Source organism: Schistocerca gregaria, unplaced genomic scaffold (assembly GCF_023897955.1).
Source record: "Schistocerca gregaria isolate iqSchGreg1 unplaced genomic scaffold, iqSchGreg1.2 ptg000338l, whole genome shotgun sequence".
NCBI lineage: Eukaryota > Metazoa > Arthropoda > Insecta > Orthoptera > Acrididae > Schistocerca > Schistocerca gregaria.
Window position 1 is genome coordinate 3,393,662 of NW_026061803.1, and position 15,294 is coordinate 3,408,955.

Below are 15,294 nucleotides of genomic sequence, written 5' to 3' on the forward strand. Positions count from 1 at the left end.
TGCCCTTTCAGAGGAACCATCCCGGCATTTGCCTGAAGCGATTTGGGGAAATCACCGAAAACCTAAATCAGGATGGCGGAATGGGTTTGAACCGTCGTTCTCCCTAACTAGAGTCCAGTGTGGTAACCACTGCGCCACCACGCTCAGTATATAATCCTCTTTGCGTCGATACAGAGCGTTCCAGACTGTTGCTTTAAACAGACACCAGAAACACTGGCTACGAACTGTGCAGAGACAGCCACAACAGGGGGTGAAACCCGTGTAGGGGCTACACGTAACACGACTTCGGTTCGCTGTCAGGCCACTTGCAGTGCTGCAAGTTTATTAATGCATCATGTCGCTTTCTTATTGGATGATCTTTAGGTTCTGTGTTTGTTTTCGTTCCGTAGTGAACGGAACTTAACAGAAGCTCGTTTCAAATCATTGTGCTTCTCATTCCTTATTGTGTGCTTTGCACTCTTTGAGTTACGTTGTAAGTATGTTGCTCATATTCTGATTGAGCTCTGTTGACATCAGTAATACTGGGTCGGGTAAATGGGTCCATATTTGGTTGTTGTTCATATAAAACAGAAGTTGGTTTCTTCACATGATGTTCTGAGATTTATGATTTTTGTTAACACTTACGAATCTGTGTGTTAACTACGCGATTTAGACAATTGTTAAGAACGCTGCTTTTATTATACTTTATGTGGTGGCACCGCCAGACACCACACTTGCTAGGTGGTAGCCTTTAAATCGGCCGCGGTCCGGTAGTATACGTCGGACCCGCGTGTCGCCACTATCAGTGATTGCTTACCGAGCGCCGCCACACGGCAGGTATAGTCTAGAGACTCCCTAGCACTCGCCCCAGTTGTACAGCCGACTTTGCTAGCGATGGTTCACTGTCTACATACGCTCTCATTTGCAGAGGCGACAGTTTAGCATAGCCTTCAGCTACGTCATTTGGTACGACTTAGCAAGGCGCCATATTCAGTTAATATGAATGTATTCTGAACAGATAATATTGTGAATCATGTACCGTCAAGAGCGACGTTCATCATTAATGGATTAAAGTTAAGTATCAAAATAATTACGTCCGCTTTCTGAATTCTAATTCCTTGTCATGTTCCAGATCTGACGTATAGTTCTTTCCTCCTCACGCCAGCCTGCGTGAGCTAAAACGCGTGCATTTCGGCCTCCTCTTGTAACACGGTGTTGGCTCTTCTGCCAACACAACACTTTATATCTGTTTACATACGTGTCCTGTACTTTCACGCTTTTAATGAAGAACTCCATCTTATCGGGTGTCGACAGTATTGCTATTCCACATTATTACATCTGTTGCGGAACTTGTATCTAATTCTGCATTGAGTGCTGTTGCTTCTCGTCACTGGATGCCATGCGTTTCGCAATGGCTCGAAGAGTGTCGATGTAGGTGTAGATGTCTGTTTCGTAGTCTCAGTAACTAGCAAATGTTTTCACACGTTATTAACAGGCAGTGCAGATAGTGCATTTTAGCAGAAGTCAATGAAAATTTTGGTGGAGTACGAAAAACGAATGGGAACAAAAATAACAAAGGATACGAAGAGTACACTAACAATGGATTTCAATCGAGGTTCTTAAGCTGTAACAAAAATACGTGAGTCTGCAGAACACCGCGATACAAAACCAGCGTCCTTTAGCATGCAACAAAAACAAATACAGAAGCATTTAGTTCACCCTATAATACGGATGTCAGCAAAAATTAAACAGAATACGAGCAACGTATTTGCAATGCAATTCAAAGACTGCAATACACATAGAGAGGTCCTCAAGTGGTTTGAATGGCTGTGAGCACTATGGGACTTAACATCTGAGGTCACCAGTCTCCTAAAACTACTTAAACCTAACCAACCTAAGGCCATCACACACATCCATGCCCGAGGCAGGATTCGAACCTGCCACCGTAGCGGTCGCGTGGTAGAGATGTCTTAATCGGGAACATAATTTCAACTCGATTACAGCCAAACGGTAGAAATTGCATTATTGGGTTTTAAAATAAATGCACTTTGGCACCAGACCCACTCATATAAATGAAAAATATTATCATATAGTACTCGCATTTTGCAGAGCAAGAATACAGATTATCACGTCATATTTCCCCGAATTCAATGTTCACCGCCAGGCCATTTGGAGCGCTAGTGTCGGTCTCTGCGACCGTACCTTAACATAGTCGCTACTCTTGTGATATTTTGGCATTCTGTGTGGCGGATCACCACCCTCCATTCAGTACGATACAGAGTCGTATCAGCGTGGAATGCCTCGCGGCACCCCTGTCTGTCACACGAGCTTAGTTCGACTCGATGTGCTGCCGCTTGTCACTGCCTGATGTAGCTTCACTGTCTATTAATTTTCGAAGCCTGAATGAACAAAAAATTAAGTACTCTAACTAGAAGAGAAACCAGGCATTGAGCAAGTATTTATTTCTTCTAGTCTTCCATCTCTTCCTCCCGCTTCACTCTGTCCACCTTCTTCCCCCCTTTCTCTAGCCATCCTCTCTCTCTCTTTATCCACTCTTCTCTCCCGTCCCTCCTTTATCCACGGCCTCCACACCTCCCCTGTCTCTTGCCATCTCGTCCTCTCCCCTCTCTCTGTCCATTTCCTCTCTTCTGCTGTCCATGTCCTCCTCCTCCTCCTCCTCCCCTCGTCCCTCTCCGCGCTATCACGCTCACCCCAGCAGGAAGCTGGTGGTTTTTAGCTCTTCATTCTAGACAGCGACTAATATGTGTGCCAAATATGACTGAAGTCGTTCCAAGGATTAGGATGAGAATTTTACCGCTAGTTTGCTCGTATACGTACACGTCACCTAATTTCAGACAAATTTCGATCATATTTGTATACATATTTCACCTGTATGCCTAGCGAATTTTCACCCTGCTGTTGTGTTTTCATATAGCTAAATGTTTATGACGTCGTATATCCTGAAATATGTGTTGTACAAAAAGATAATTTTCCAGGTAGATCCAGCAGTATACGTGGCCACTATCTGCGAAATGCGTTGTGAACACAGTTGGCAGTAAAGAGGTAATAAATTAAAACGTCACACATCATCTGACAGTTTCTCGCGCATCTCACTGTTTATGACGTAATATCTCTTGAACTATTTGTTATAAAATTATATATTTTTGTAGGTACGTTGAGCGGCATATATGGATGATGTTTGCGACTAGAGTTGGTTTCAAATAAGTGATAAATTAAAACGTCATGCATAATCTGAACGTTTTTCACTCATGGTTCAGGAGACATGTCAAATACTGAGATGAGTTGTAGAATTATATATTGTAGGTACATTCAGCGACAAATGTGGATATTGTCTGTAAAAAATGTTGCGAATAGAATAAGTAGCAACTAAGTAATAGATTTAAACGTCTTACATGATATGGTAGTTTTCCACGCAGTCAGTGTTTATGAAGTCTTGTCGCCACCATACATGCTCCGGACACTGCGAGAGGGCTGTACAAGCAATGATCACACGCACGGCACAGCGGACACACCAGGAACCGCGGTGTTAGCCGTCGAATGGCGCTAGCTGCGCAGCATTTGTGCACCGCCGCCGTCAGTGTCAGCCATTTTGCCGTGGCATACGGAGCTCCTTCGCAGTCTTTAACACTGGTAGCATGCCGCGACAGCGTGGACGTGAACCGTATGTGCAGCTGACGGACTTTGGGCGAGGGCGTATAGTGGGCATGCGGGAGGCCGGGTGGACGTACCGCCGAATTGCTCAACACGTGGGGCGTGAGGTCTCCACGGTACATCGATGTTGTTGCCAGTGGTCGGCGGAAGGTGCACGTGCCCGTCGACATGGGACCGGACCGCAGCGACGCACGGATGCACGCCAAGACCGTAGGATCCTACGCAGTGCCGTAGGGGACCGCACCGCCACTTCCAAGCAAATTAGGGACACTGTTGCTCCTGGGGTATCGGCGAGGACCATTCGCAACCGTCTCCACGAAGCTGGGCTACGGTCCCGCACACTTTTAGGCCGTCTTCCGCTCACGCCCCAACATCGTGCAGCCCGCCTCCAGTGGTGTCACGACAGGCGTGAATGGAGGGACGAATGGAGACGTGTCGTCTTCAGCGATGAGAGTCGCTTCTGCCTTGGCGCCAATGATGGTCGTATGCGTGTTTGGTGCCGTGCAGGTGAGCGCCACAATCAGGACTGCATACGACCGAGGCACACAGGGCCAACAGCCGGCATCATGGTGTAGGGAGCGATCTCCTACACTGGCCGTACACCTCTAGTGATCGTCGAGGGGACACTGAATATTGCACAGTACATCCAAACCGTCATCGAACCCATCGTTCTGCCATTCCTAGACCAGCAAGGGAACTTGCTGTTCCAACAGGACAATGCAAGTCCGCATGTATCCCGATCGACCCAACGTACTCTAGAAAGTGTAAGTGAACTACCCTGGCCAGCAAGATCTCCGGATCTGTCCCCCATTGAGCATGTTTGGGACTGGATTAAGCGTCGTCTCACGCGGTCTGCACGTCCAGCACGAACGCTGGTCCAACTGAGGCGCCAGGTGGAAATGGCATGGCAAGCCGTTCCACAGGACTACATCCAGCATCTCTACGATCGTCTCCATGGGAGAATAGCAGCCTGCATTGCTGCGAAAGGTGGATATACACTGTACTGGTGCCGACATTGTGCATGCTCTGTTGCCTATGTCGATGTGCCTGTGGTTCTGTCAGTGTGATCATGTAATGTATCTGAGCCCAGGAATGTGTCAATAAAGTTTCCCCTTCCTGGGACAATGAATTCACGGTATTCTTATTTCAATTTCCAGGAGTGTAAATGTCGTTCCACGATGTAATTTTCTGCTACATTCAGAGCTATAGGCGAATACTGTCTGCATAAAAAATTTGCCACGAAAACGTTAGCAACAAATACCCAATTAATTAAAACGTCACTTGCCAAGTGAACAGCAACACTGTAGTAAGCGACATTTTTTTTTTGTTTTCATTATTTTTTGGTGTTATGAGAGAGAAAAAGTTTCGTAAAGATTTGAAATTATGTGTCAAGTTTATTGCAAGTCTGTAAGTGATCTGAGCTACAAATGCTGGATGACTGAAGAGTGGGTGTTCTCGCTCGTGGGCTGCGCTGGTTTTGCACTCCCATCCCCCACCCCCACCCCTTGTGGTCCTTACCACCACAGTGCTCCTTTCCACTCAGTAAATGATACGTGCACCAAGTTTGGTTGAAATTCGTCCTGTGGTTTAGGCAGGTGTGTTTAACGAACATACATACATACACATATACATACAAACATGTATATAATTTGTGTGAAGTACACAGTGAGAAGATTTAGTTATTTACTGTCCTTCCAGTGCAGTTTTAACACTCGCAATACCAAGCCATTTTCAGTAACGTGTATTACCAAAGAGAGGGGGGCGGGGGGGCTACTTTGTACCCACCGTAAAGAATTTATAAAATAAAAACGTTTCATTAATTGTTTTTAAATTGCGTTAATAGCATACTTTTGAAAGATCTATTGAACATAGTCAGGATCCAGTACCTCAATATGTCTTATAAAATGCATTTTTGAAAACAGTTTTAACCTTTCACTTACTTCACTTCTAAGTTAAGTAAGTCTATCTTGAGAAAAATTAGTAGTAAAAGTCGTTATAATACTATTGAAGTGCACTTTACTATAATTAAAATAGTTACAAATACCTGAGGTAATATAGAAATATATGTTATGTACATAACATAGTGTCGTGAGAGTAATTATTCACGACTTTCTTGGGCTTGGAACATACAACAGTTTTTTGCTGTTTTGCACATATGTACCTCTTACAATTGTGGCAGACTATTATTGTTTTGTTCACTTTGTTGTACTTTTCTGCTTTTGAAAGGCTTTCACTAACACACAAAAGACATCTACCTTTACCTCCATGAGCTTCCTTTGCACCGTAGTCCTGCTGGATTTTCCTCTGAGAATACCCTCCATTCTTGAAACTACAGGCTTTGGCAGTCCAGAAATATTTTAGCCCTTTCTTCAGTGTATGGTTTCGCGAGCTGTAGTCCAAGTTCTTGAAGAATAAGTCGTCACTTACTAGGTTCTTCTTATCCCAGTCCGGCATGTTCAACAAAAATAGTGTAGACCTATTCACCACTGCTATGTACACAAGAGTACAGAAAAGAGATAGCGCCCACCTTCTTGTAGCCCTCTTAGTTGAATATTTCCTCACCATTTGATCTATCATGTCAACGCCACCTTTAGTCTCATTATAGTATAAATTTATGATCAGATGATAGAAATAGCAGATTTCTTTTGGGTTTTTTACGGGGGATACAATTGTGATTGGAATATTTCCAACACTAATATGTAATTCTCGTCTTGAGATGTCTCTCAGTTCTTGAGGTATGTGTTTCCAATTAGCTTGTAATGTTCCCACGAGAGTCAGCTTGTGATTCCTCTATAGATCTTCGGCCAAATCAATTGAAGTGTAATATCTATATGTGGTGACCTTTCTCACTGAATTATGTATAGGAACTTTCAGGCGTTTGACCACAGCTGCAGCGGAATTTGAGTGCTGTGTACCATTATTTCTTTTCCCAGCATAAGGCTCCGTGCAGATAACATATCTGGTTTTAGCGTCTGTGAGCATGCGTGTAAGTACACCGTATTTACCATGCTTTTCCTTCACGAAGACCTTGACGGGACACCTGCCACGGAACAATGGAAACTTTTTATCAATAACAGTGTGAATCCCAACAGAATAATATTTTGCACAAAATTCATTCTTTTTATCAAAAACTTCTTGTATTGCAGCAAACTTATCACGTTTATTGCGATCGCTTCGTGACTCTCTGTGATCAAATCTTATTACTTTAGTAAGCTGCTCGAATCTGGTACGACTTGTAGCAGTATAAACAAACATTCCTTAAGTATAGAACCATAAATCTATAAATGATGACTTACTGTCGTTTTCCTTCCCCATTATAATAAATAGTCCTATATACGCTATGAACGCAGGTCTGTCTGTCTGTCTGTCTGTCTTGGGTATTTTCTGCCTCAATGCTTCTTGATTGGTATGCTTTATTATGATGTTGACAATTTCTGGATCAAAAACTCTTCAAATATGTCTGTTATTGTTCCTAGTTTACCTTCGTCTCTTATGCCTTCTCTTTCTTTCACTGTGTTTTCTGCTACTCGTCTTCTAATTTGAGGTGGTTTGGAGGTGTAAATTTTTCCAGTGCTTGTAATATCCTTGTCACTAACCTCGCAAACTGCGACGTCATCAGTTTCAGGTACCCAGAGTTCATCATCAGCTTTGTAAGTGCTCTATCACTGTCCACATCCTAGCGCACAACACAATCCTCTTCAGGTCCACTCACTACAGCTTCAGTTTGATCAGATTCCATTTGAGAAGCCGTAGCTTCTTCCAAAATCTGTGGTATTTCTCCATCAGTAAGTGAATGTCGACAAGTTTTGAAGCACAGTTGTATTAAGACTGAACTAAGTGCCACTGAACAGGAAACAATAAAGAAACAAAGGGAAATGAATCATTGTTGGGACTATTGTTGCTATCAGTCCAGAGAAATATAATTTCCATGTGTTCTAAGGTCATATAATGCTGTTATTTGTGGAGTAAGACAAACATTGTGGGAAGTCTCATCTACTACCAAGGGGGTAAGACATTATGACCACCTCCCTTCAACTTAAAATTTCGGATTAATCTTAAACGAAAAATGTAAAACAATCATAAAATCTGTAAGAAGATTTCATCAAAGACAACAAACATTTTTTACAAAACTTAAGAAAATAAAGTACCCGAGTACATTTCAATATTTTCAAAAGGTGGGTACAAAGTACCCCCCCCCCCCCCCTGGTAATGCGAGTATTGCGAGGGTTACTGGTCAAGACTGTAAGTGATTAGGATTTCCATTACTATATTTGACCGATATACTACTAACTCGCAAAAAAGAAACGATATTGCTCGCATTACTAACAATTTTTTTTAACGAACATTTTCTGAGTGTGTCGTTTTTGACCTGCGATAGCGCCACTACGCCATCACAAAAATTGCATCAAAACTAATAAAGTGGACCAACAATTTCCTGCAAACGTGTTCTTACGCTCTATAGAGAAATTTCAAGTAGCGCTTCTGACACGAAAGAAACGACAATGATGTCCCGATACCGGATACGCTCCGTTGCTGTAACCTGCTCTGAGGCAGACGAGAGGACCTTGCTGAATTGCCCTCTGCCACTTCCTTCATACCTACCGCAGTTCAAGGTCAGTGTCGCACGTGTACTTCCTTGCGTACGTATAGTACGACACAGTTCTCAAAAAAGGTTGAAATATCGCCTTTGCTTAATATACTCGGAAGTTCTGTAACCTTCACAGAACTCTTATAGTTATCTTCTTAATATATTCCTCCGCAAGTGAGTGTGCAGCGAAATGATTGGCCCGTGTCACGCACACGGCGCCTTCAACCATACCGCTAGAAAATAGACTGAAGCACCAAAGAAACTGGTATAGGCATGCGTATTCAAACAGAGAGGTATGTAAACAGGGAGAATACGGCGCTGCGGTCGGCAACGCCTACGTAAGACAAGTGTTTCGCGCAGTCGTTAGACCTGTCAAGGCTGCTACAATAGGTCATGATTGTGAGTTTGAACGGGATGTTACTGTCCACGCACGAGCGATGGGACACAGCATCTCCGAGGTAGCGAAGAATTGGGGATTTTCCCGTACGAGGATTTCACGAGGGTACCGTGAATATCAGAAATCCGGCAAAACATATAATTCCCGACATCGCTGTGGCCGGAAAAATATTCGGCAAGAACGGGACCAACGACGACCGAAGAGAATCGTTCAATGTGACAGAAGTGCAGTCCTTCCGAAAATTGCTGCAAATTTCAATGCAGTTGGAATGATATGGGACCCCTGATACGTCTAGATACTACTCTGACACGTTCCTAAGCATCCTGTCTGATCACCTGCATCCGTTCACTTTCATTGTGCTTTCCGACGGACGTGGGCAATTTCAGCAGGACAGTGCGACACCCTACACGTCCAGAATTGCCTCAGAGTGGCTCCAGGAACACTTTTCTGAATTTAAACACTTACGTTGGCCACCAAGGTGCGCAGCCACGAAAATTATTGAGCATATCTGGGATGCCTTGCAACGTGCTGTTCAGAAGAGATCTCCACCCCCTCGTATTCTTATGGATTTATGGACAGCCCTGCAGGATTCACAGCGTCAGTTCTGTACGGCATTACTTCAGACGTTAGTCGAGTCCATGCCACGTCGTGTTGCGGCACTTGTGTGTTCGTGGGGGACCTACACGATATTAGGCAGGTGTACCAGTTTCTTTGGCTTTTCAGTGTATATTACCATCGGATTGGCAGTTCTAACATAACATTTGCGTGTGGTACGTGACTCACATTGTCCCTTACATACTCACTTCAACGAGAGACACAACGGGCGTTAGTGACTACTTAAATATGCAACAGTAGTTTTAATAACCAACTTACAACAGAAATAGAAATAATTTTCCTGCAATTTTCTAGAAATTTCTCCCAGTAAAATAGATTAATGGCCGATGTACATGTATTTTGATTGTTTTTTTAAGAAGAGTTGTTATTGCTTGTTTTTCCTGTGAAGAGGAGCCTTTTTCTTGTTGTCTTCCAGAGTAATTTGTTATAACTTCCTTTCTTCGCGTGACGATGTTTAACAATTTTGCGAAGAGGAGTGTTACTTCACAGTTTATTCCATTCTTTTGCATGAAGAAGTTGTTTCTCTGCTTTTCACGAAGTAGCTCACCTTGTACAAAGACCAGGTTATAGTTTTGAGAGGGTTACTTAAGCATTCTGGAAGAGGAATCAGGTCGAATCCTGTGAGGAAAATACCGTTACGAGCTACAAGCCTCCATCAACTTAGGAATTCTTTTATGGTGAGCGTAAGACGGAGCTAAATGGGAAAAGTAAAAAGGAGCGTAGCTGTGATTCGAATCTTGCTAGTAGCAATGTCTATTTTTAGTATTTATGTTTCACATTTATTAACAAATGAAAATGTTATTAACTGACATTATCTCATAGTCTTTAATGATAATAAAATCTCTCCATTTCGAATTACTGACCGCGTAAAAATTTGATATAGAGAGGCGAAACTCGTTTATTAAATAAGAAAGTTGTACATCAACAACGCAGTTCAATCTCTAGAAATGAAAATAGGGTTTATTTTGTATCTGATGTTTCGCATTTTTGTACCCAATAAATTTTAAAAAGTACGTTATTTTTATTAAAAAATGTGATTCGATACTTGATAAGAAACGTTTCCATATTATCATAAATTCGGTATTTAAATAAAAGTAAAAGTGAATGCTAATAGTGAAATTCGAACTAACGATTTTACGCTTACAGGCCTCTACGAAATGGCTCTGAGCACTGTGGGACTTAACATCTGAGGTCATCAGTCCCTTAGAACTTGGGTTAGTTGGTTTTAAGTAGTTCTAAGGACATTACACACATACATGGCCAATGCCTTTACACTATGCATTTCAATACCAGTGAATACGTTAATGGTAATAAATTCTTTGTACGGTACTTAATAATGAAGAGAATTCTTATGATATTCAAGAGCGACATATTCGAGGTGTTTCTTATTTAATTGTGTCGTATTTCGTTAGAATGTTGCTATCCCAACACAAACCTTAATATCCCGTTACGCCAGTGCTATGCAGCCTTCCTTACTTCTTTGCCTCTGGAGGTTTACAGGAGGTACAAAGTGTCTGAGAACCATGGCGCCCTGATTGCTTCCCACTCTTCAGCTCTAAGGCGTGCAGGGCTGCAGTGCTGCCTGTGACTTCCAATGTGCACTCACATTAATATGACCATCTGTCGGATGACTTTGCGGCTAAGAGTGCTGGGAGACGCGTGGGAAGAGAGTCGCTGAGGTTCTGGAAGGTACCGGCAGGGATGTGGAGCCGTGCCAAGTCTACAGCCGTGGCCAGCCTGGCTACTTGTCTCAGCTGAGCAAGCATGGAACGAGCAGCCCCATCCAGCCACTCTTTGAAACCACTCGTACACTGTGAGCTGTGTGACTCGTTGCATTGTCCTGCTGGTAGATGCCATCGCGCTTAGGAAAAACAAACTGCATGTAGAGGTTGACATCGACGCATATTTGTGTTGATCCACTGTGGCTTCCAGAATGACAAGATCATTCAAGGAATTTTGTGTCGTCTTGTTGTCACTGTAGACTTGTACTGTGGGAAGCAAGGAGAGCATGTTGTTTGGTGCCCAGTATCCTCTTCTATAACAAAAGGTGCATGGGTGTATTAACAGGGTTCTTTACTTATAAGAACAAGAAGTTACTTAAGATGGCCGACTTTTACTTCACACAAGACCTGGACTATGCACACTATTCTGATGGCTAGGTACTGACTGTGAGCTAGAGGCTGAGCTAACTGCGATTTCGACTCCCATTAGGCTGTGACTGATGACTCAGTTCGTTGACTCACTGGACGCCTGCTGACTACCCCCCTCTCCACCCCAAATCTGCGGCGGCGATCTAAATACTGGAGGTCGAGAGGGCGCTGGCGGCACATTGTTTGCGAGTGCGTCTTTGGCCTCTCTCCCGATAGGCTCGCTTGCTCCGGTGACTACAATCAATCTTCTCACAACCTCTGTGTCACCTGCTGTGCTGGCAAGAGCTTATGCCAGCACATTACCTCCCCCCCCCTCCCCCCGAAATGGCGCACCGTTGCCGTGTAGTGAGGCAGTTAATGACAATGGGGAGGGAGGCAGGATGCTGGACGTAGAGATGAGCGAGGAGCCGTAGCTGTGGAGAATGGCGTGCTTCTGGCTGTACCCTGCCTTCTGGCTTGTGAGGCAACAGCAACGCACTCCAGAAAACTGCTGCCAGGCCGCACATCCAGGCCTAAGGGCGTGTCCTGGGGCGACGAGGGCGACGGCGATGCTGATGCCATGTCCACCTCCATTGGGTCGGCGAGCGGGTACGGTAGGGCGAGGGCGTATCGTCCATCTGTTTCTTGGTGGCACCAGCGGGCATCTGCGAAGGCCGTGCGCCCCTGTGAGGCAGTGAACATGGGGGAAGAAAAGCAGCAGAATGGTGGAGAGATGACACGCACGAATTTGGTTCTGATGGCGACGGTGCAAACCATTCGAAGCTGCAATCAAATATGTAAAGAGCCAATGCGTTCCTGAACCACGCCTCTTGCACCAGCGCTCACTGTTGCCATAAATAGTACAAAAAAAAAAAACAAGATTACGCGGCACGAAGCGGTACCTGCGGCCCATTCGCGGCACCGGGTGCTGTGGTGGGTGTAGCAACTGAAGCACTGACCTATGGCTGCGGCCGTGCAGAAGTTCCGGCAGTGATGGTCCGTCTCGTGGGTGTGAGCGATAGGAGGCGGAAAAGAGTTGCAGCGCCTGTTCCGAATTAGAATCTTAATAATTTTACAATAAAACACCATTCCGAGGTTTTTAATTTAAACTATTAATCAGATTTTATTCTGTATTATAGTAAATGTGTAGGTGGTGAGAAGCTTGGCCACTGTTGTTTGCAAGTCCGTATGAAGCGATCTGCTTGTCCGCTGGTCTGCGGGTGAAACGGAGCACTTGTTAGATGACGAATGCCGTTTCGTTCACAAAACTGTTCAGGGTTTGCCATGAAAACGTTCCCAATACCACAACGCTCCCGCCTCTGGCCTGGACTCTTCTGACGACTGTTGCCGGGTGTTTTCTTTTAGATGTTTCTAGCCATAAACGCCAGCAGCTGTCAGTCTAGTGGACCATAAAAACGGGAACCACGTGATGAGGCCATCTGTTGCCACTGGGTGGACGTCCAATTACGGTACTGGGCTGCGAATTCCAGCCTCTGTCGACGACGAACAGCGGTCAGCATGCTGACCTGAAGCGGGCGCCTGCTGTAGAGGTTCAGACACAGCATCGTGTGGTGAACGGCCGCTGAGGAGACGCAGTCGGCAGCCCCTCGGCTAAGATGGGCGGCCAGCTGCTCAACAGCTGCTCGTCTCTTCGGCCGTACACGTCTCCACAGCCATCATTCACTCCTGTCATCTGTGGGGCGCGCTGCACTACACTTCCACTGGCGCCAGGTTTGGTTAGCGCCGTCTTACCGTTGACTTCATGCTTCAGCCACGGTGACAGCGAACAATTTTTAAACTTAGCCGCTTCCATCCCTGGCTCGAAAAACAATTGTCGTGCCCTTTTGGTCGCCAATTCAGTTTCTCCTTTTCCTATCAACGACTGCACCGTTTTCCGCGTCCCCTGACACGCTATGCGTACACCCTCCACTGCTAGAGCTGCACTTGCTGTCTGTGAGTGGTTACTGCATGTGTGACGCTATTTCAGTGATTACATAATCATGTCAAGTTACAAAGAACTTGACAGTATGAGCCCATTTATCAGTTTGACGTTGCGCTCCTTCTCTCCTAGCTGCCATGCACTGATTCGGTTGAGGAAGATGCCATAAGGTCAGTTTACCCCGGAGCCACTGCGCTGAAACAGTTTATTTGGCGTCTTCAGTCCCCAATACTCGGTCTATGTGCAATCTTGAGATGCAGATCTCCAATCTAAATGTACATGTGCACCACTGCAAACATTCTATTTTCAGTTGGTCATCCTGCTAAGATGCAGATGTGCTAATGCCGTCTACATTATTTAATGGGACCCACATAGCAAGTCTTTCTGTTCAGTACGGGACGTTGGCCAGCAGAGATGTCTATTGAGGCAATGGAGGACTGCAGGATAGGTGTGTTGAATCTGCAAATATCTTACATTAGGTGTCAGGTTACCAACTTGGGAATGCTTGGAAAACTCCCCCCCCCCTCCCTATTCCCCGAGAACCAGTGAGAATTGATTAAAGTCCCCAGAGTAGTCATCGAGGCAACTTTGTCATGTGACAAAGGTGACGACAACCGGCTCACTTACTCTCCCCTCTAAGCAATGAGGATCAAGCATTACCTCCTCCCCTCTTTTATAACTGGGACACTTGAGTGCGAGGGGCTACTCCAGAGCTGTAAAGCACGGGGGGGGGGGGGGGGGGGGGGCATCAGCCAATGGCTATTTGTTTGTAACGAATTACATTAAGTCATGTCACTTGAGTTATACTTGTTAATACCAGTATTATATAATTAGAGGCACCAGCGGATGCCGCATCCAGGAAGTACTCTCATTATTCCATATTTTTTTGTAGTTTTCACCCATTTTCATATTTTTTTGTGTATTCCTCAGTTTTATGTATTTTTCTTTCTTTTTCTTATTGCTACCAGATTTTCCACAATTTTACGTATTTTCCACCACACTTTTCCCGGCGTCACGTCGCCATTGTGACTCTATCTGCCAATCACAGTCCAGCGTGGTTCCGATTTACGGATCACTGCTAAGCCACCACTCCATTACTAGTGTGTGTGTTACGTCATAGTGTTAGAAATGAAGAAATTGGTAGAAATAGTGACGTCTCGTCTAATACATAATAAAGAATTTCTAACCAAAGATATTCTATGTATAACAAATACCACACTGTGATACATAAATACCAAATACATCGTCAGATTGTGTGATGTCATAGCGATATATTGATGCTTCCAATCAAAGCTACTGTGTTTGTAGAACAGCACTACAAAATATGCCTCTGGAGAGGTGAGCAGTATCTGCAACAAACCTACCTAATGAACAGCACATCACCTGCAGGATGGTCCTCCACTCAGAGACCCAAGGAAACTGAGTTTTGTCATTTAATACTAACATGGCATTCTGAGTCATATGTTTCGTCATTTCAAGTATTTCCAGGTGGATCATCCTTTTGATATTCTTTACAGAATGTAAAATCTTACAATCAACATAATTTGAGCGATTAGTTTTCTGTTATCAGATAATTAGCAAAGGTTTAACTTTTCTTTCTTAATCTGTAGTTTCTCTCATGTTCAGATAACCTAAGTTATTGGTCTGCCGCTGTGGTTGCCCCGGTTGCCGCCCGCAGTGGCGCTGAGCCCTCGCCTGTGGTTGATTGGGAGGTCGTTCCAAGGCCTGGCAGGCAGCGAAAGGCGTCCCCGGAGGCTGATCAGAAAGCCTCCCTGGTGTGTCTGACAAACCGGTTTCAGGCACTGTCTCTGGCTGAGCCAGATGCAGCTGCCTGCCCTATTTCAGAGGATCATTGTCAGCCTTCAAGGTCCGGGCAATCGCAGAGGGTAGGCTTACTGGTAGTTGGGAGATCCAATGTTAGGCGCGTAATGGGGCCCCTTAGGGATACGGCGGCTGAGGAAGGGAAGAAATCCAG